At 36.6% G+C, this 16,743-nt stretch overlaps 1 long non-coding RNA gene and 2 pseudogenes across 1 annotated transcript; 1 reads left to right on the top strand and 2 right to left on the bottom strand.

Annotated features, from left to right (window-relative positions):
• LOC119193381 overlaps positions 1 to 83 on the bottom strand; it is a 15,972-nt pseudogene extending 15,889 nt beyond the window's left edge.
• LOC119193385 lies at positions 20 to 8,517 on the top strand (annotated as a pseudogene).
• A 1,647-nt stretch (positions 8,518 to 10,164) lies between these two features.
• Positions 10,165 to 12,337, bottom strand: LOC115444430. Its single transcript, XR_003938728.2, has 3 exons — positions 12,116 to 12,337; positions 11,006 to 11,191; positions 10,165 to 10,616 (listed from the first exon to the last, which is right to left on the bottom strand). It is a non-coding gene; the product is annotated as an uncharacterized LOC115444430 (long non-coding RNA).
• Positions 12,338 to 16,743: the final 4,406 nt, after the last annotated feature.

Genomic DNA, 16,743 nt, shown 5'->3' with positions numbered 1-16,743 from the left:
TTGTGTAGTCGTTACCTGACCGTAATCAAGCAATAATGTGTAAGCACTTTTATGTTTTGGAATGTAGGGTATTTACTGGGCATTTTGAAACTTAATGTTTAACAATGCAGGGTGCGTAATGCATTGTTTTTATTGTTTATGTGTAGTCTCAGTTGTAGAGGAGGTCTGTGGAGTGCGAGTGTATTTTTCAGGGATGTTTTTTATGTAAATTTTATTATTATGGAGAGTCTTACCATCAGACAAGCATCATCTTGTTTGTCTCATTATTAATTAAAAAATATTTACTTTTTTTGTTCAGTTTCTAGCTAATATTTCTTAACATTAATGCTATGAGCAAGCATTTTATTTACAGGTTCACCAAATTGTTAATAGGTTTTGTATTTTTTTTCAGAATTTAACGTGCTACAACCTTCACCGCTTAACGAAAAAGTGTTAAAAGAAAAAAGAAAAAAATTAAGAGAGACATTTGATAGGGTGCTCAAAATGTATGTAAGTAAATGTGAATTCTATTGGGAAATTCATAAAATTTGATAGTCATGATGACTGTAAATAAAAAGCTTTTGTATGCTGTATGAAAGATTTTATGATCATTGCATGTTGATAAATATTGTTGTTATCTCTGTCGATAGAATTTTATTCATATCTAAAGGGTAATATAATGGGTTTATTGAATGCTGTTTTACTCTAAGATGATATCAATTGCTTATTATTTACAAAAAATACAGGCAAGACAATGTAAACATGAAAATTTTGCAACANAAATGTTGACCCTATTTTGCAAACATAGTGCACCTATTTTTTAAATTATAAATGGCATTTGATAAAACGAATATAGATCTGTATCTGTATTCGTTATAGATACAGATCTATATTTGAGATTGCAACCAATCAAATTCGCTTTTCAACTAAATAGCACTATAGAAATGTTTCTACTATATATATCTACATTTATTCAGGACAAAGATGACCCAGAGAAATGGGTAGAGTTGAAGCGTCAAGAAATGGACTATGAGAAAAGAAGAACACATCTAATGTCATATTATGATTCTGTTAAGCATGCGCAGTCTGTACAAGTTGATGACATACCTCTGCCTACCCCACAAGTATGTAATCTTATTTCTTGTATATAACCTAATGAAGGATTAAATCAGTTAATCGATAATAGTAACATAATCCAGCTTTATGAAACACTGCATAAGCCCTTTGCATTAGGAGTGAAATGAGAAGTAAGACTAGGTCAGACTATAGAATCGAAAGTGCTATATGGTTTCATAATAGCCACACAACATGAGTCTCCACTATTAGTTTAATTGTTTAGTATATATTTATAGTATATTACAAGTTGTATTGTTTAATTCTGCCAATATAACTCCCGTTTTTAAATATTACAGGCTATACTTATTTATATATGGCTATTAGACCATTTACGCACAAAGACTACAAAATAATAAGGTATTTAATTTTCTTTTACAGCTACCAGATAATCTACTTTATGGAAATCTTCCATCACAAATCCCTCTGCCAATGGACACGGCGCAGAGTAATGGACCTATTAAATCCATATTGAAGAAGGACACATTTTACAAAGTAAGTAGAGAATATATTACAAATAATTTGAAATGAAATAGTGCTTCTAAGGTTTCCTGCTAGATGTCGCTGTAACACATTCTAAACGCTAAATATATTTTTCAATCTTTTTAACTATTTAATGACTTCAATTATTTGCATCTATATGACATTTTGAATATATTTCTACACATAAATATGTAATTCGTTGGTAGTAGGTTTATCACATGCGAGAGGCCGCCTCGATATCACCGCAATGTCCATTTCTATGACCATGCAGCAGAGTGCATGGAATGTTGCAAAAGTGCGCCCAGAAAAATGGCGCGCCGTTTTGCGGGGGGAAGGGGCAATATGTGATAACAGATCATTGACATTAACCCATAAAACTCTTATTTAATAACATTGGTTATGCGATTTTTTTAAAACTGCTTCGGTGGTGTAGTTATATTGTTTGCGGGACGACTTTCACTATGAGGTCCCGGGTTTGAATACTTGGTCGGGCAAAATGTTATTGGGTTTTTCTTCTTAGTACCTGTCTGGCTGGAGTCTGTTCTGGAGGCTGGAATTTGTGCTCAAAGGCAGGAATTACTTATGGGTAATGTGGGTGTACTAGTTGCGGCTCTGCTTACTGCCTGATAAGAGAGTGTGTGTGTAATATATTTTTTTAATGTTTTTAGGAGAAGCCGAGCGGTTTAGAACCTCCTGGAGTGCCACCGGGGCCCCCGGTTAGTTTTGCCTCGCTACTTATGGAAGCTAAAAAGGCGAAAAAGAAGAGTCTACGGTTCTCGGATATGCCTGATGAGGGACCACCGGGAGTTACTGTAAGAAGCTATATTCACTTTTATAATTATTGGATTAAGGTGGCTTTTTATTTAAGGCTTGTTGGTGTATAAGAGAATAATTAGTTAGTACCAATTATCTTAGAAACGATACTGTATAAATATATTGAATATATTCTATTGTTTTCGATAGAATTGTCAGATGTGAACAAAAGATTTATTTGAGAAGACAAGGTTTTCTGTTTTCTTTAGATATAATGGTCTAGCATCAATATATTCATATTGTAAATTTTATATTACTATGATTAGTTTTTGTACAATCCGGCAAAGACGGATGGCAATTTTAATTGATTTTCGTACTTATATACCTATGTTTTCTTTATTTTCAGAGCATCACAATGGTAAGTCACAATAATTTTATAGCTTTTGTGATCATTGTTCCTATTGTGGAATTCATTGTGCAGCTTTTATATATTTTAACTTATAACCATCTGCATTTTACATTCATTTTCTAAATTAGCCACCAAACTATAAAATGATCCAAAAGTCAGAAAACTAAAACTCATGCTTTTAGTGAAAATGTTCGTTATTCATGTATGATTTTTGGCACAATGTTAGCAGAGGTAAAGTTTAATTTATTACCGCAATGTCAAAATGACCTTCTATTAATTAAACTGTCATGCAGGCGCCTCCACCAAAACTGCCACAACCACTTATGACGTCTATCGAAAACGTGGACGGAGAAGCAATAGAAGAAGATACACAATCAACCACAGCGGTGACTCCGGCGCCGAAGCCCACGTCACTGCAGCAAAGGATGTTGGCTCTCTCCGGACAGAACATAGACGACTTCATGAAAGAGATGGAAGAGGTACACAGGAAGAAAGAAAGGGACAGAGCGGCTGATCTGAGCGCCAGGTAATGCGATATGTAAATTCGTTAAAAATATTTAGTTTAGTTTTATACGGAAGGTGACTCCTCTGTAGCTGGTTTATTTCGCCATGAAAACGGTCTTTCTCCCGTTTCTTGCCTCCTCTGCCAAAACTTATACCGCGGCGATCCGCTAGAGGTGAATGTGTAGGTTGCAGTTGGTGACCTATCTTCATCACTTCTTTGTATTTGGATTCTGAGGATTCTTTCGCGCTGGATAAATTGACTAGCAGTTAATTTCTAGTCGGTCTATATAGTTGACCATGTACCATTTTGCAGGTCGAATTTGGATACCGTTCCAATCGTCATTTTAACACTTTAAAATCTTCTTCCGAGATGATTTATATACAATTTGTTCTCAATTATCCTCGTCGCCACTGCAGAATTCGACTAAAACGGGAAATAATATGTGTGTTAACTTGAAATCCATTAATTTACAAACCGATATTTGACTTAAAACAAAATTTTAGAAAAACCTACCAGTCAGCTCTTACAAAAAATACCTTTTTTTTTTTAAATGATGTGTTTATAGAATTGGTCATTTAAATTTTACAGAGTTTTGTAAAGATATTTGTTTATATTAAAAGTTATCACAAATGTAAAAATAATCTACCCACTTTTAAAATAATGATGTTACAGAATCTGTTAATTAATAATAATTTCCCGATACATTGTATTGTGTTGATAATTGAAAGCCACCATGTGAATTTTGTGTTGTGACATTTTTTAATTATACAATATGCGTTGTGGCAGCTTTTTCTCACTCAATGGCACTTTTATTACTGCTGTTTTCCTTCTTTGAATATCACATAGATAAGTAGGTAGCCAATTGTTAGGAATGGGATATGTTTCAGAGTAAAAACGTCCTTAGAATTTATAAACTGGATAGTTTATTTACTATTAGCAAAGTTTCGTTACCTCGTATGTATAACAGTAACACCATTTTTGTTCTTGTAATTTTTCCATCGTTATGGAAACTACAATAACATTTACAATATCAGCCAGCTAAATTGATATTATAATTCGCACTCTTAATAAAATAATGACTCATTCCAAAATTGCAAATTTGTGGGAATCGTCAAACAACCAATTTCTGTTTGCGACCTTTTAGTTTTTTCCCTTTTTTTATACTATAGGTTTAATTTTTTGCCTATCTTTAATAAGCTCAATTTTATAGCAACTTCAAAAAAAGAGGTAGCAAATAAAATTAGTTTTTCGACGACTGCCACAAATTAACAGTTTTGAAATAGGTTATTATTTTATTAAGAGTGCGATATATAAACCTTCAACAATAATTAACATTCAAGGTTGGTGAATGATTTCTGGAATACATATAAAGATAATGTCATATATTTCGCAGACTAAATGCCCTGAAGCGCAACACTGGCGGAAGGGACAGTGACTCGGACAGCGACACCGAGGCCGGTGGGCTACAAGGCCCGCCGCCACAACTCGCGCCCGACTTCAGCATAGAGCCGCCCGGCGCTGAGATGAGGCAGATGCCGCCGCCGCTGCTGCCGCCTGGTGAGTTGTACACGGAAACAGTGTTTTAGGATAATAAAAAATCTATATATATAAAAATGAATCCCTATTTCCCTTGGTCACGCCATCACGCGTGAACGGCTGGACCGATTTCACTATTTTTTTTTGTTGTGTTTGTTATTGTCAGGAAAATGTTCTTATGAAAGAAAAAACTCAAAAAATTGTGCGGAAAATTAGAAAATTAAAAAAAAACTTTAAATTAACGAAAATATTAATTTTATATAACTGTCAATTGTTTGAAATAACGGTCAGCGATTAATAGGATGCGCGCTGCAAATACATAATTAAGACGGGACAACGTCTGCCGGGTTAGCTAGTAAAAAAATATAAATTGCTTCTCGCCATTATAATAAAATACTTTAAATTTATTATGTAGGCGAACAAAGTTGCACTTATGATACGTCAAAATAATGTATAAGAATAATTATTATTATTTCCAAACAACACTTAAAATTATTTATATAACTATGGGCATTTTAAATCAGGGATTAAAATGTATATTTAAAACAAGGTACAAACCGAAGTAACCAGCTCGGCTGGCAGGTAGGGGGAAATAAAAGGATAACGCCTCGCGATCCAAATCGGCGAGGACATGAGCCCTAACCTAGTTAACCTACCAGCCTTTCACTAGCTACCTAAGCGATGACTACCCGAAGAAGAAAGGCAGAAAGAAATTCTGGGCTTTTTTGTCATCAATTGCTCAGCAGTACATCTTTTGTATTTTTTTTTTCCAAGTCTTTCTTGTAAATAGTCGCAATAGTTATATAAGCTAAAGCACGCATATCACCGTTAATATGAGATTAGGTGAAATCCAATCGCTTAATCCTGGGCCGGCATAAAATAAAACTTAAGATAGAAAATAAAAAGGAACATAAATTCATAATTGAATAACGGCGTACAGCGTACATTCGCCTACATTTACAATCATAATTTTCAGTTAAGAGAAAAGAAAAAATAAAATAGTAATATTAAACAGGCAAACACAACATGATCGGTTGGTTGTCTCTCAAAAATTACGTTACATAATGGTATATACGATTACGTCAAATTAGGATCATTGAAATGTCATTAATAAATAAAAAGTATACGAGACATGTAACATATGGGGCATTCCGAAAAAAAACTCGATGTCTCAGATTTTCGTAATATTTCATTATGTTATACCTGTATATGCGATACAAAATATTATTGGCCTGGTGCGGACTTTGAAGAACTGGCCGGCTGGTATACGCCACTTCGAATCAATTATCAAGTTTTTAAATGTTACAATAAAATAAATAAAGCAATGAAATAAATACTTCATTTAATGAGCTTTTTTATTGTATTTTGGAAATTGAAAATGTTTTTTTCTTTGAAAAATGTTTGAAAGTTTCAAATTGATTATTTATATTTTTTTTATTTTTTTTTCTAAAAATAGCTACTATTGTATAGATAATCCCTGCGAAGTTTCATAATGGGCTGAGAAGTAGTTTAGGAGCTAGACCGATTGAAAGTTTCTACTTCGCTCTTTCTGGCGACCGCCGCGCTTCGGCACTGTAATCGGTCTAGCTCCTAAACTACTTTTCAGCCCATTATGAAACTTCGCAGGGATTATCTATACAATAGTAGCTATTTTTAGAAAAAAAATAAAAAATATAAATATGCCAACTTTGTGAAATTCAAGTTTGAAACTTTCAAACACATTTTTTCAAAGAAAAACATTTTTAAATTTCCAAAAATAAAATAAAAAGCTCATTAAATGAAGTATTTATTTCATTGCTTTATTTATTTTATTGTAACATTTAAAAACTTGATAATTGGATTCGAAGTGGCGTATACCAGCCGGCCAGTCAAAACTTCAAAGTCCTTTAACTCGCTTACCAGGCTTTATACTTTAATAATATTTTGTATCTGGATCGAGGACATATACAGGTATAACATAATGAAATATTACGAAAATCTGAGACATCGAGTTTTTTTTCGTGCCCGCTTCACGTGGAATGCCCCATATGATACATTTTAGGCATTAATTACTTATATGTGCTAACATGGTGGGTCATTGTGTGCAGGAGAAACTCTTTAAACCGTCTTATCATTAAGGTAATCAGATACAGTATAGTACTCTTTATACATAACATTGTTATGCAATACTTTAATATTATGCTGATGGATCTTGAAAGAATATGTTTTCGCGTTATGTATTGACGAGCAGGTTGTTTGTTAAGATATTCTGGGATTTTTTACAATCGTTAACGCTAATAGAAAACAATAAAAACAAATATGGAAATGACATACCGCCGTTGTCAATAAATTATCCCAATCTCGATCGTTAGTCTGATTCCGAGACTGAACCAATTAAAATAACTTGTTTGTATTTTGGTTTTCTGTTAGCATTAAAGATTTTAGAAAGGCGTCTTGTCTGTCCGTTTATTTTAATTCTAAATATTTTTTTTCCGATTGTCAGGTTTACGACCACCACCGATGCGTCCGCCGCTGGGCCCCCCGCCGATGCGCCTGCCGCCCCCGGCGTGAGTGGCGGCAGGGCGCGGCGCGCTGCGGCTGCCGGGCTCGCCGCCGGGCGCGCCGCCGCGCCTGCTGCGGCCGCTGGTGCCGCCGCCGCCGCCCAAGCCTCTCCCGCAGGTGTCCGTGCTCAGCGCCGCGCCGCAACTCATCTCCAAAAAGGATGCTGGTATAAATCAGTGTAAGTGCCGAGGCCCAAAAATAGTAGTCGGCTGTTGCAAAGAATACCGCTACCGCCATGTATACTTTGTAACACACACCGCGACCGTGTTAAAAGTATGCTCATTACTCAATTTAATACTATGAACGAAACGTGACGTAGAAAAATAACAAGTAACATTGCCACATAATATGTAGCCCCGTGCTGGTGGCCTATATTTTGTGCGTTTTTATCAATTTATATTTAACCACCCCTGCCTTAAATACTTGTCAAATACAAACTAATAGTCAAGAACACGAGTGTCAGTTTTCTAAATGAGCCATGACATCGTGGCGCATGCATCACTTATTTATTTTAAATCGATTCCGCTAAGTACATAAAGTCATTTAACCGTTTTATACAGGCGCAACAATAAGTGCAAAGCCGCAAATAAGGAATCTGTCCGCGGACGTGACTCGGTTCGTGCCGTCCGCGTTGAGAGTGAAGCGAGAGGACAAGAAAGCCAAGCCGAGCGTCAAGTCATTGCTGCAGCGGCCCGCGGACATTCCCAAACAGGCGCCGAGCAAAGACGACGCGTACTCGCAGTTTATGAAGGAAATGGAGGGATTGTTATAGGTAGATAAAAATATTTCCAAGCCTAAGCTGATATCCGTTAGGTTAGCATAAAATTGGCTATAGTGTTATATGACACAACCTTTAGTTAGATAGTAAAATTTGCGTAGAGTAAATATTAAAACTGCGTGTTTGACCGCTGAAATAATAATTGATATCATTCTAGCGATCGCGGGAACGGTTCGATATGTTTAAAGATAATTTATATGTATATTATTATAATTCTTTCTCTTATTATTTGTTTTGTATTTTTTTTTTCAGGAACAAGACCGCCTTCAGGTAGAAGTTTTTAATAATAGGTTAGGAGTGGACATAAATATCGGTTACTTTTCAGTTCAATTCACATTTGCTGCCAAGACTGTGAGATAGCACGGAATACTGTTTTAAGTTTTCTATAAGTTGTAAATAGACATGTAAAGATTTATAAAAGTGGATTGTGTTATTTACCCTTATATTTTTACCAACATAGTATGCAAATGTGAAAATATAAGTTTTATAAAGAAGTTTGCTGCTAGGTCATACTATAGAAAATAAATAATAATAAAGTCTGATATTGATATTATTATTAACAAACTTCGTTCGGATCGAAAGTGTAAATGAACTAATAAAAATGAAGTTCGTTTGATATGCTTATTTGGATTAGTTCATTTTGTGCATTGATCGGATTGCAATTGGGATGGCTTTTTGAAGTTGGCCCTTTAGTTTGGTTTGTTTATTTTATTAAGGTGCCCCTTCGAGCCACCGACCTTGAGTAATTCGTTTCATAATGAAAGACGTCCGAATTAATGACGGGGATATGCAAAGATTTATGATTAATATCTGAAAGAAAAAAATGCTGAAATGTTAAACTGACAAAATATTTCTTATTATGTTGTTTAATTAATAGTGTCGGTTGCAAATTAAAATGATGTTTACTTTAGGAGGATGAACGGAATCAACAATTTAGTGGCATTTTCATTATGAAATTATTGATACAGTGTACTCATTATAAAAATAATGGAGCAACCTACATAAATAAAGAGAACATATTGTAAAAATAGTATGATGTGTAATTTTTTTTTCTTTGTGCATTATAAATTTCTAATAGATAGCTACTAAAAATACTTTTACTGCGGTGTTTTGCTGGAGGGAGGGCCTTAAGTTTAGATCATATAGCTAAGAAAAAACACACAAATAGACAACAATAACACATTTTACTGTAGGTAGGTTTCTCATATGTGAGAGTCCGCCTGGGTAGATACCACCGCAATGTTTATTTCTGCCTCAAAGCAATAGTGTGTACTACTGTTGTCTTCCGGTTTGAAGGACATTGTAGCCAGTGTAACTACTGGACATAATAAGCTTAGATACATCTCATGTCTCAGGATGGCGAGCGCAGTGGAATACAAAAAAATACTTTGTAATTTAAGGTATTGGATAGTGTTTCCACTGTTTATGGGCGGTCGTATCGCTTACTATCAGGCAAACGGCAAACATGTCTCGTCATTCAAAGCAATAAAAAATAAAGTAAATTGTGTAGGTAATTGGCGGTGTTTACACAAGTATGAAGAAATCTCATCCAAGCGAGATAAGCTAACTTAGCGTAATTTTTAATCTGCAACAGGCTTTTGTCTGGGAACGACAACGAGATAAGGTATTGTTTCTTATGAGGTTTTTTAATACGACTTTCTTTGGAAATGAGATTTCAGTTCGAAATCTGGAATACTAATTCCAGATTTCCAGATTTTCGCTCTCGCCGTCTATCACATTATGGACGGAATACACATGGCGAAAAGTGGGTGCACCAGTTGCGTCTCTGCGTGCTTGCAAGCGTGCGTGCGTGCGTGCGTGTGTGTGTGTTTTGAAAGTATCAAAATATTGTCTCCTGATAATGCCAACAATTCAGTCATACATCTGTTTGTTTTATATTTTACTGAAGTAGTAGAGATATAATCAACTTGCTAAATGTTTATATTTATTTCTTGCTATTTTGGTAATTTATATGTTTTGCACTCGGGTCAGGAAATTCCACCGCGTGTCAATCGTGATATGATAAAAACAAACTTTGTTATTATTGTATTATTTAAAATAAAAATATTTTTCTTTTGCTAAGCATGGTTTATTAGTATTTTTATACATTATACAAAACCCTTTGGCTGCAATCGACAAACAAAATAAGCATTAAGCTTAATTTATTTAAATTTGTTTCACTTTTGTAACATTTCTTTGCATTCATCACATGCAATAATCTATGTTTGTATGGTTTACTTATTCAATAGTTAAGTAATAAATATTCAGTAATATTTGAATAATATACATAGATACCTATATCTATATCCTTGGTACTATAAACGAGATACTGTGCATAATGTCATCTTTAAGTTGTCGCATTGAATCCACGATCAGATTTTTTCAATTCCAGGATCCTTAGGTTTAACAGAGGCTCAGCAGTTCATCTAACGTGCAGGGTCTGGTGCAACAGGTTTTGAAGTTTATTTCCTCGGAGTTCCATCGTTTTAAAATTGGTAGAGCCATATCTTCAAATTGGTCTAAAAAAAAATTTTTTTTGTAAGCATATTTAATACACGAATGCTTCTACTGTATCATTATGTTAAAGAGTTGGTAGAGCAGAGAGCAGCCCGGCGCTGACCACTGACTTGCATTACTATCGAGAGGTTCAATTTTTGGCTTAACTCTGGTTGACAGATACCTTATATTCCAAATTCTCGTGGAAAACTATTCGACACGCAGTATTCTTGTTGTGTATGTGGGAGAAATAATCCACTGGCACAAATATAGTATCGAATTATTTAATTACAGTGATAATTTCAATTCTAATTTTTTGTTAATGGCTGTACAGTGACTAGTTTTTAACATATCGAATGACAATTGCATGGGCAAAAGGGTGCCCATCAAAAGGAGAATAATATGTATGTACCTGATAACATATCGTCGCTTACTGTACACAGAAATTTAGTCACAATAATCGGCAAATGTTTCATGCAGAACTGCAGGGGCAGCTTTGGGTACACGGCCGGTGTGACAATGTGTGGGGAAGCGGTGTTTTGCCAACTTGCCATCATCAGTATCAAGATCATACACTTCGTCAACATTATGCGAGAATCTGAAATAAGGGAAAGCCATTAGTAAAAATAAACGTTTTGCAGGCAAAGTATAAGGCAGATATTAAATATAATTTTTAAGCAAATGTCTCTCAGTAACTACTCGGAGGTGTACGAAGCTTGCCCTTAATAGAATCTTCAATTGCAAAGCAGAATTCGACTTAATTTAATTCTAATCATGAAAGACAAATCGAGATGTAACAGTCCCTTACAATTTAACTTACGTTGTTATTGTGAAGAAATTAATTTCTAGACCCCGGACTGAATTCAAGTATACTGAATACGTACGCGTTTCTATATAGACAGCACACCATAATACCTCATATTAAAGTATGACAGGAGAGTTTATGGTGCCCTGAGGGAACAAGAGGTTTGGAATCAAATAATAGTAAAGGTTAAAAGGTACCGGTGTATCGGACAGTTCCCTAAAACATGGGTTTTCCTCAAATAAACGGTAAATGTTTACGAATTCAGACACAAACAACTACGAACGCGCGACGGTATCTAGCATTATAGCTGAACCGTATCATTGAAAACTGCGACCTGTTGCTGTCGACCATATCGGTGGAGATGGAAGATAGAGTTCATACGATTCCTCGCCCCACACAGATTCCTTGAAAGACGCCTGGCCCGTATCCTTATGGCAACTGAGGTGAAATTAACAGGTGTACCTTTTTTCTGAATTTGTTTTTGTTTAGGTTACATTCATGGTGACAAAAAGCTTAGAACAATGACAAGCGACAAAAAGCCTGTCGTTGGCTTGACGGATTTGTTAGCGTTTGGCGCTGACCTCTTGGACTTACAACTAAGTACTCACGTACAGATTCACTCGTCAAAACACCATAACGAACTAGGTCAATGAAATCTTTTCCACTATTTGCCTTTACACCAGTCCTAATTCAGTAATTTTCTATAAATAAACATACCTTATCTCCTGATAGTATTTCAACTGTACTCTTCGGAAATCCATCCATGCAATGGCAGGTTTCTGAGAAAATCTCTCTTTTATACCTCAAACTGAACCCAAGATAATATTTCCGGATGCGTACGCAAACTTATTTTGCCAATATTAAAACTTTTCAAATTATTTTTCGTATAATAAAGTAGGAAAAAATTCCGAACACGACTGCGACGCTGACAGCGCTTGAATGAGCTCCTTGCAAGTATAGTAAACATGTTTATAAAAGATTCGGAACGTAGTTTATCGCCCATTGGATATTATCTAAGTAATGGATGACCCTGTCTGGATTCTCGACCCTATAGGATCCAGATATTACATAACTATTGCGCTAAAAATACTCCAAATACCTAACTTTAGACAGACAAAGATAATTATTTATATTTTTAACTAGGTGTTCGTCGCGGCTTTGTCCAAGTGAATAAGCTCTCCCGATACAGAAATCATACTGCATAGGTACTTTTCAGGAAATAAAGCTGAATAGAATCCACTACTCCTGTAGCGCCATGTGTACGATGCTAGCGCCATCTATTTATTCACACAGATACGCTCACACCTTTTATCAAAGAGCTGGCAGCGGCACATTCCTGGGCGTCAAGGGGAGGAGTCACGGCACGACAGCAGCCCCCTAGAGATTCTAAAAAATTTGCCAAATGTAAAGCAACCGAAGTCCTAATTATTGTTTGGTATATCACTGCGCTCGCCATTCTGAGACATGAGATGTTAAGGTTATAGCTTAAGGTCCATTTTACATACATTTAAAATTTCGTCGTATTAAATTTTAAAGGCCGAAATATCCATGCATATTAATTATTTTTACGTTTTTCTTTCAACTGCGAGAACTAATCACTAACTAGACGTGAATTTAAATTCTTTACTTGTCAATACTTGTTTAGTTACCCAGATTAAAGGTGAAACAAAATGTATGAAAAATGGACCTTAAGCTATAACCTTAAATCACATTATATCCATTAGTTACACTGGCTACAATGTCCTTCAAACAGAAACACAACAGTGTCTACCCACTGCTTGGCCGCAGAAATAACATTGCGGTGGTACCTACCCAGGTGGACTCTCACACATGTGAGACCTACTACCAGTACCAATTATTCTATAGTTGTTTGTTATAATGCGCATGCTTACGATTCGAGGAAAATGTTAAAAGTTCAAAGGCCACATTCATATTAGGCGATAACGTCGGACCCGATAAGTATACATGATAACGGGGCCTAATCTCACACATGTGCTGAACTTTCACATTAAGTCGTTTCTGTCACCAAGGTTGATCGGCGCTAACTTTACCCACCTGTTCTTATCACTCTCGACTGTGGGTTAGCGCAACATAATTTTCAAGAACGTTGCATATTTGGATTATTTGTAACTATTCGTCTGCGCTAAATGGAGACGGCCGCGTTCAGTTCAGGCAGGCCTAAAGGACGATATCACTATTTGCGGTAAAAACGAGTTCTTGACGCTCATACACTCTACAAGACCGCAGTTCCGCCCTCACCGCGTTTGCGTCCGTTCCGTGCCTCCGACCCTTCTAATAATGGTTAGATTGTTAGATAGCTACAACTACGCGCTTCCATAATCGTTGATATCTCATCCGCTCCCAGTGACCGTCCTAAGCCGAGATTCGTAAGTGGGTGGCCGTCACCATGGTCGCTTTATTTTCAAGGGTTGAGATCACCTACAGCGCTCTCCCAAAAGTACGGTGTGTTTGCATAAGCCGGCCCTCGTTAGCCTAACAAACGTAGGACCAGCTAAAAAAAAATGTAACGACCGGCCAGCCGTCCATTGGCTTTGACTTAAAATCAACAGTTAAAAAACTTCTGGGCAGTTGTGTTTATAGGATCGGTATTTTGAATTTCAAAGGTTAATCAATATTCACTGTGAGTAAGAGTAGAGAGCGGCGATAGCCTAGAAGGGTGCGGAACGGTCTGCCAAGACGAATGTCCGCAGGTTCAAATACCAAGGGCACACACCTCTGACTTTTCTAAAAAATCATGTGTGTATTCTTTGTGAATTTATCGTTCGCTTTAACGGTGAAGGAAAACATCGTGAGGAAACCTGCACATCCGAAAAGTTCTCTATAGGAATGTCGAAGGTGTGTGAAGTCTACCAATCCGCACTAGGCCAGCGTGGTGGACTAAGGCCTAATCCCTCTCAGTAGTAGAGGAGGCCCGTGCTCAGCAGTGGGCAAGTATATAATACAGGGCTGATATTATTATTATTATTATTAAGAGTTGCTACTAAGCATACCATTTTATTAATTTATCCATATTAAATGGTTTAGCATTACCGCCCAGCCTTCATAGGAGGCGAATATAACCGTTATTTTGGGTTCGTCAGCCATACAACCCGCCGTTGAGCCGTCCGGATCGATGGGTCATGTCAGGTGACCACTGGGCCAAATCCCTATATAGGTATACCTGATGCACGGCAATACAAACTAAAACTCCTCGGTATCCATCTTTCGCGCATACTGAACGACTACGGGATTCCAACGGAGAGTGTCTGTTTTGCATGCGCGGTTCTGCCTAATCTAGCCCGTCTTCTGTTGTGGGTCTTCAAAGCCCGCACTGAAGGAAGCCCTCAGCGTCAACGGCAGTTTTATACTTACTAACCACGCCGCCGGAGGTCATAAAAAAGTACTTGGACCACAATACAAAGTTAAACTATTGGTGGCCAGCTTCCTGCTCTCGACCGTAACGCCCAAATGCCCCTATTAGTCGTTTCTTACGACAGGTAGGGGATACCGTTATGGAATTCTTCAAACACCCCTTCAAATGATCCACAGGGCGAAAGTTATTGAGCCTGCGTACATAAGAATAAGTGATAATTCAAGTTTAAGCAGTTAAAATTCAATTATTATGGCAATAATGAAGTATTGTGCGATAGTAATTATGCTATTAATAATTATTGTACAAATGGTATCGTTTTCCCTGTAGGCAAATTGCCTTAATATTTCCATCAGGCGTATTTAATATGTACGCTTAAATTACTGAAATGGAAAGTATTTAATATAATATTATCACATATTTTTTATTTAATTCGTGCGATTTCTTTTAATATATAAAGTACAATGAAATTTTTACAATTAACTATATGCAAAATGCAGTTTGAAAAATAATAGGGCGTTTTCTGAAGATGTAACATAGATGCTTTATATTTTTGATATTATTCTATCTGCTTTATCCTACGGCTAGCCAATAAAGTATCCATTGTGGACCCACAGACAGATAGTACTTTGTTATACACCCATGAGCTCCGGGAGAGGGGTGCAAAGGGGTTCACGTGCACTCCTTGTCCGGAACAAATCACAAGAAATATAACTGAACGAAAATGGGAATTATCGACCACAGAGGTTTTATTATGTTTTAGCATATGCAAACGATTTTTGTATCCATGCTACAATGTAACAACTACTGTTTGTCCAAATAAATAAATAAATAAATAAATAAATACCCGCGCGATTTTTATTTGAAGGAAAAATAAATAATTGAATGATATTATGTAGTACCTATTTAGGCAGATGCACCTCCCTAAAAGTAATCTTGGTTGTGCCCATGTATACCTCACATAACATTACGTACTCAAGTTTTATTAAGCATGTTATGGATAATAATTACTCATTGAACATCGCAAGTATCTTAACCGGGTTACCATGATTTACCAACTATTATGCATCCCTCCGAGGCAATGCTTGTGCGCTTGTTCTCCACACTAAATGCACGCCCATGCATGGGTCCACATTTGCCGCTACCCTAGGCACACAGTTCAGTGTGTATACCTCATGGTTGCTAAATACACATTGAGGCTTATAAGGGTTCGCAAACATTTCCCCTCCCTCTCCCTTCCAACCATCCTAAGAAAGTTCCTTCTCCTTCCTTTTCTCTTCCTTCCCTCTATAGAAGGGAGGGGTCCCTTCTTCCTCCCGGACCCTGTGACCGGATAGCCGTGGGTCGCCAGCGAACCGTCCGCTAGCACCCTCGGTGATTACGGTAGAGCCCACCAAATTCACACAGGGACTGCCGTGGTTGCTAAGCCAGGGGATCGCTTGTACCCCGTTCGCAGGGTACCCCCGGTGATAACCAAGGCAGATCTAAAAAAAAAACCTTTTATGCATCTGTACATTTAAAGTTATTTTCCTACAATAAATCATTTTGTGGGCGGGCTCAAGTCTGATAATAAACGAAAGTAGAACACGATTAATCTCTCAAAGGAACGCAAATTGCGAAGAAAATTGCTAATGTTTTTGTATAGTCTATTAAAACAATTAGGCTTCATACGAAGTTTTCGGGTTGTGTGTATAATGATGAGCATCATAATTATTGAGGTCGTTTTAGTCATTATGGAGAGAAGTTATTTAGTAATATCAATTATTTCTTGACGTAATATTTACTTTATGTGGGTTATTTTGCAAGTCAGAATTCCTTGGTGCTTAGCAGTAGTATATCATTGATTCTTTTTACAAGTCCGACGAATGTAAGTCCCATAATGTTACACAGTATTTACATCGTCCAAAAACCTACAGTTTAGGATATATTAGTTCCTACGTTGCCAGACTTAAAAGAACATTGAGTTTAAGGCAGA

The sequence above is a fragment of the Manduca sexta genome, unplaced genomic scaffold (genome assembly GCF_014839805.1).
Source record: "Manduca sexta isolate Smith_Timp_Sample1 unplaced genomic scaffold, JHU_Msex_v1.0 HiC_scaffold_46, whole genome shotgun sequence".
NCBI classification, from domain to species: domain Eukaryota; kingdom Metazoa; phylum Arthropoda; class Insecta; order Lepidoptera; family Sphingidae; genus Manduca; species Manduca sexta.
Note: the sequence above shows the minus strand (reverse complement) of the source record. Positions and strands in the feature narration are given on the sequence as shown.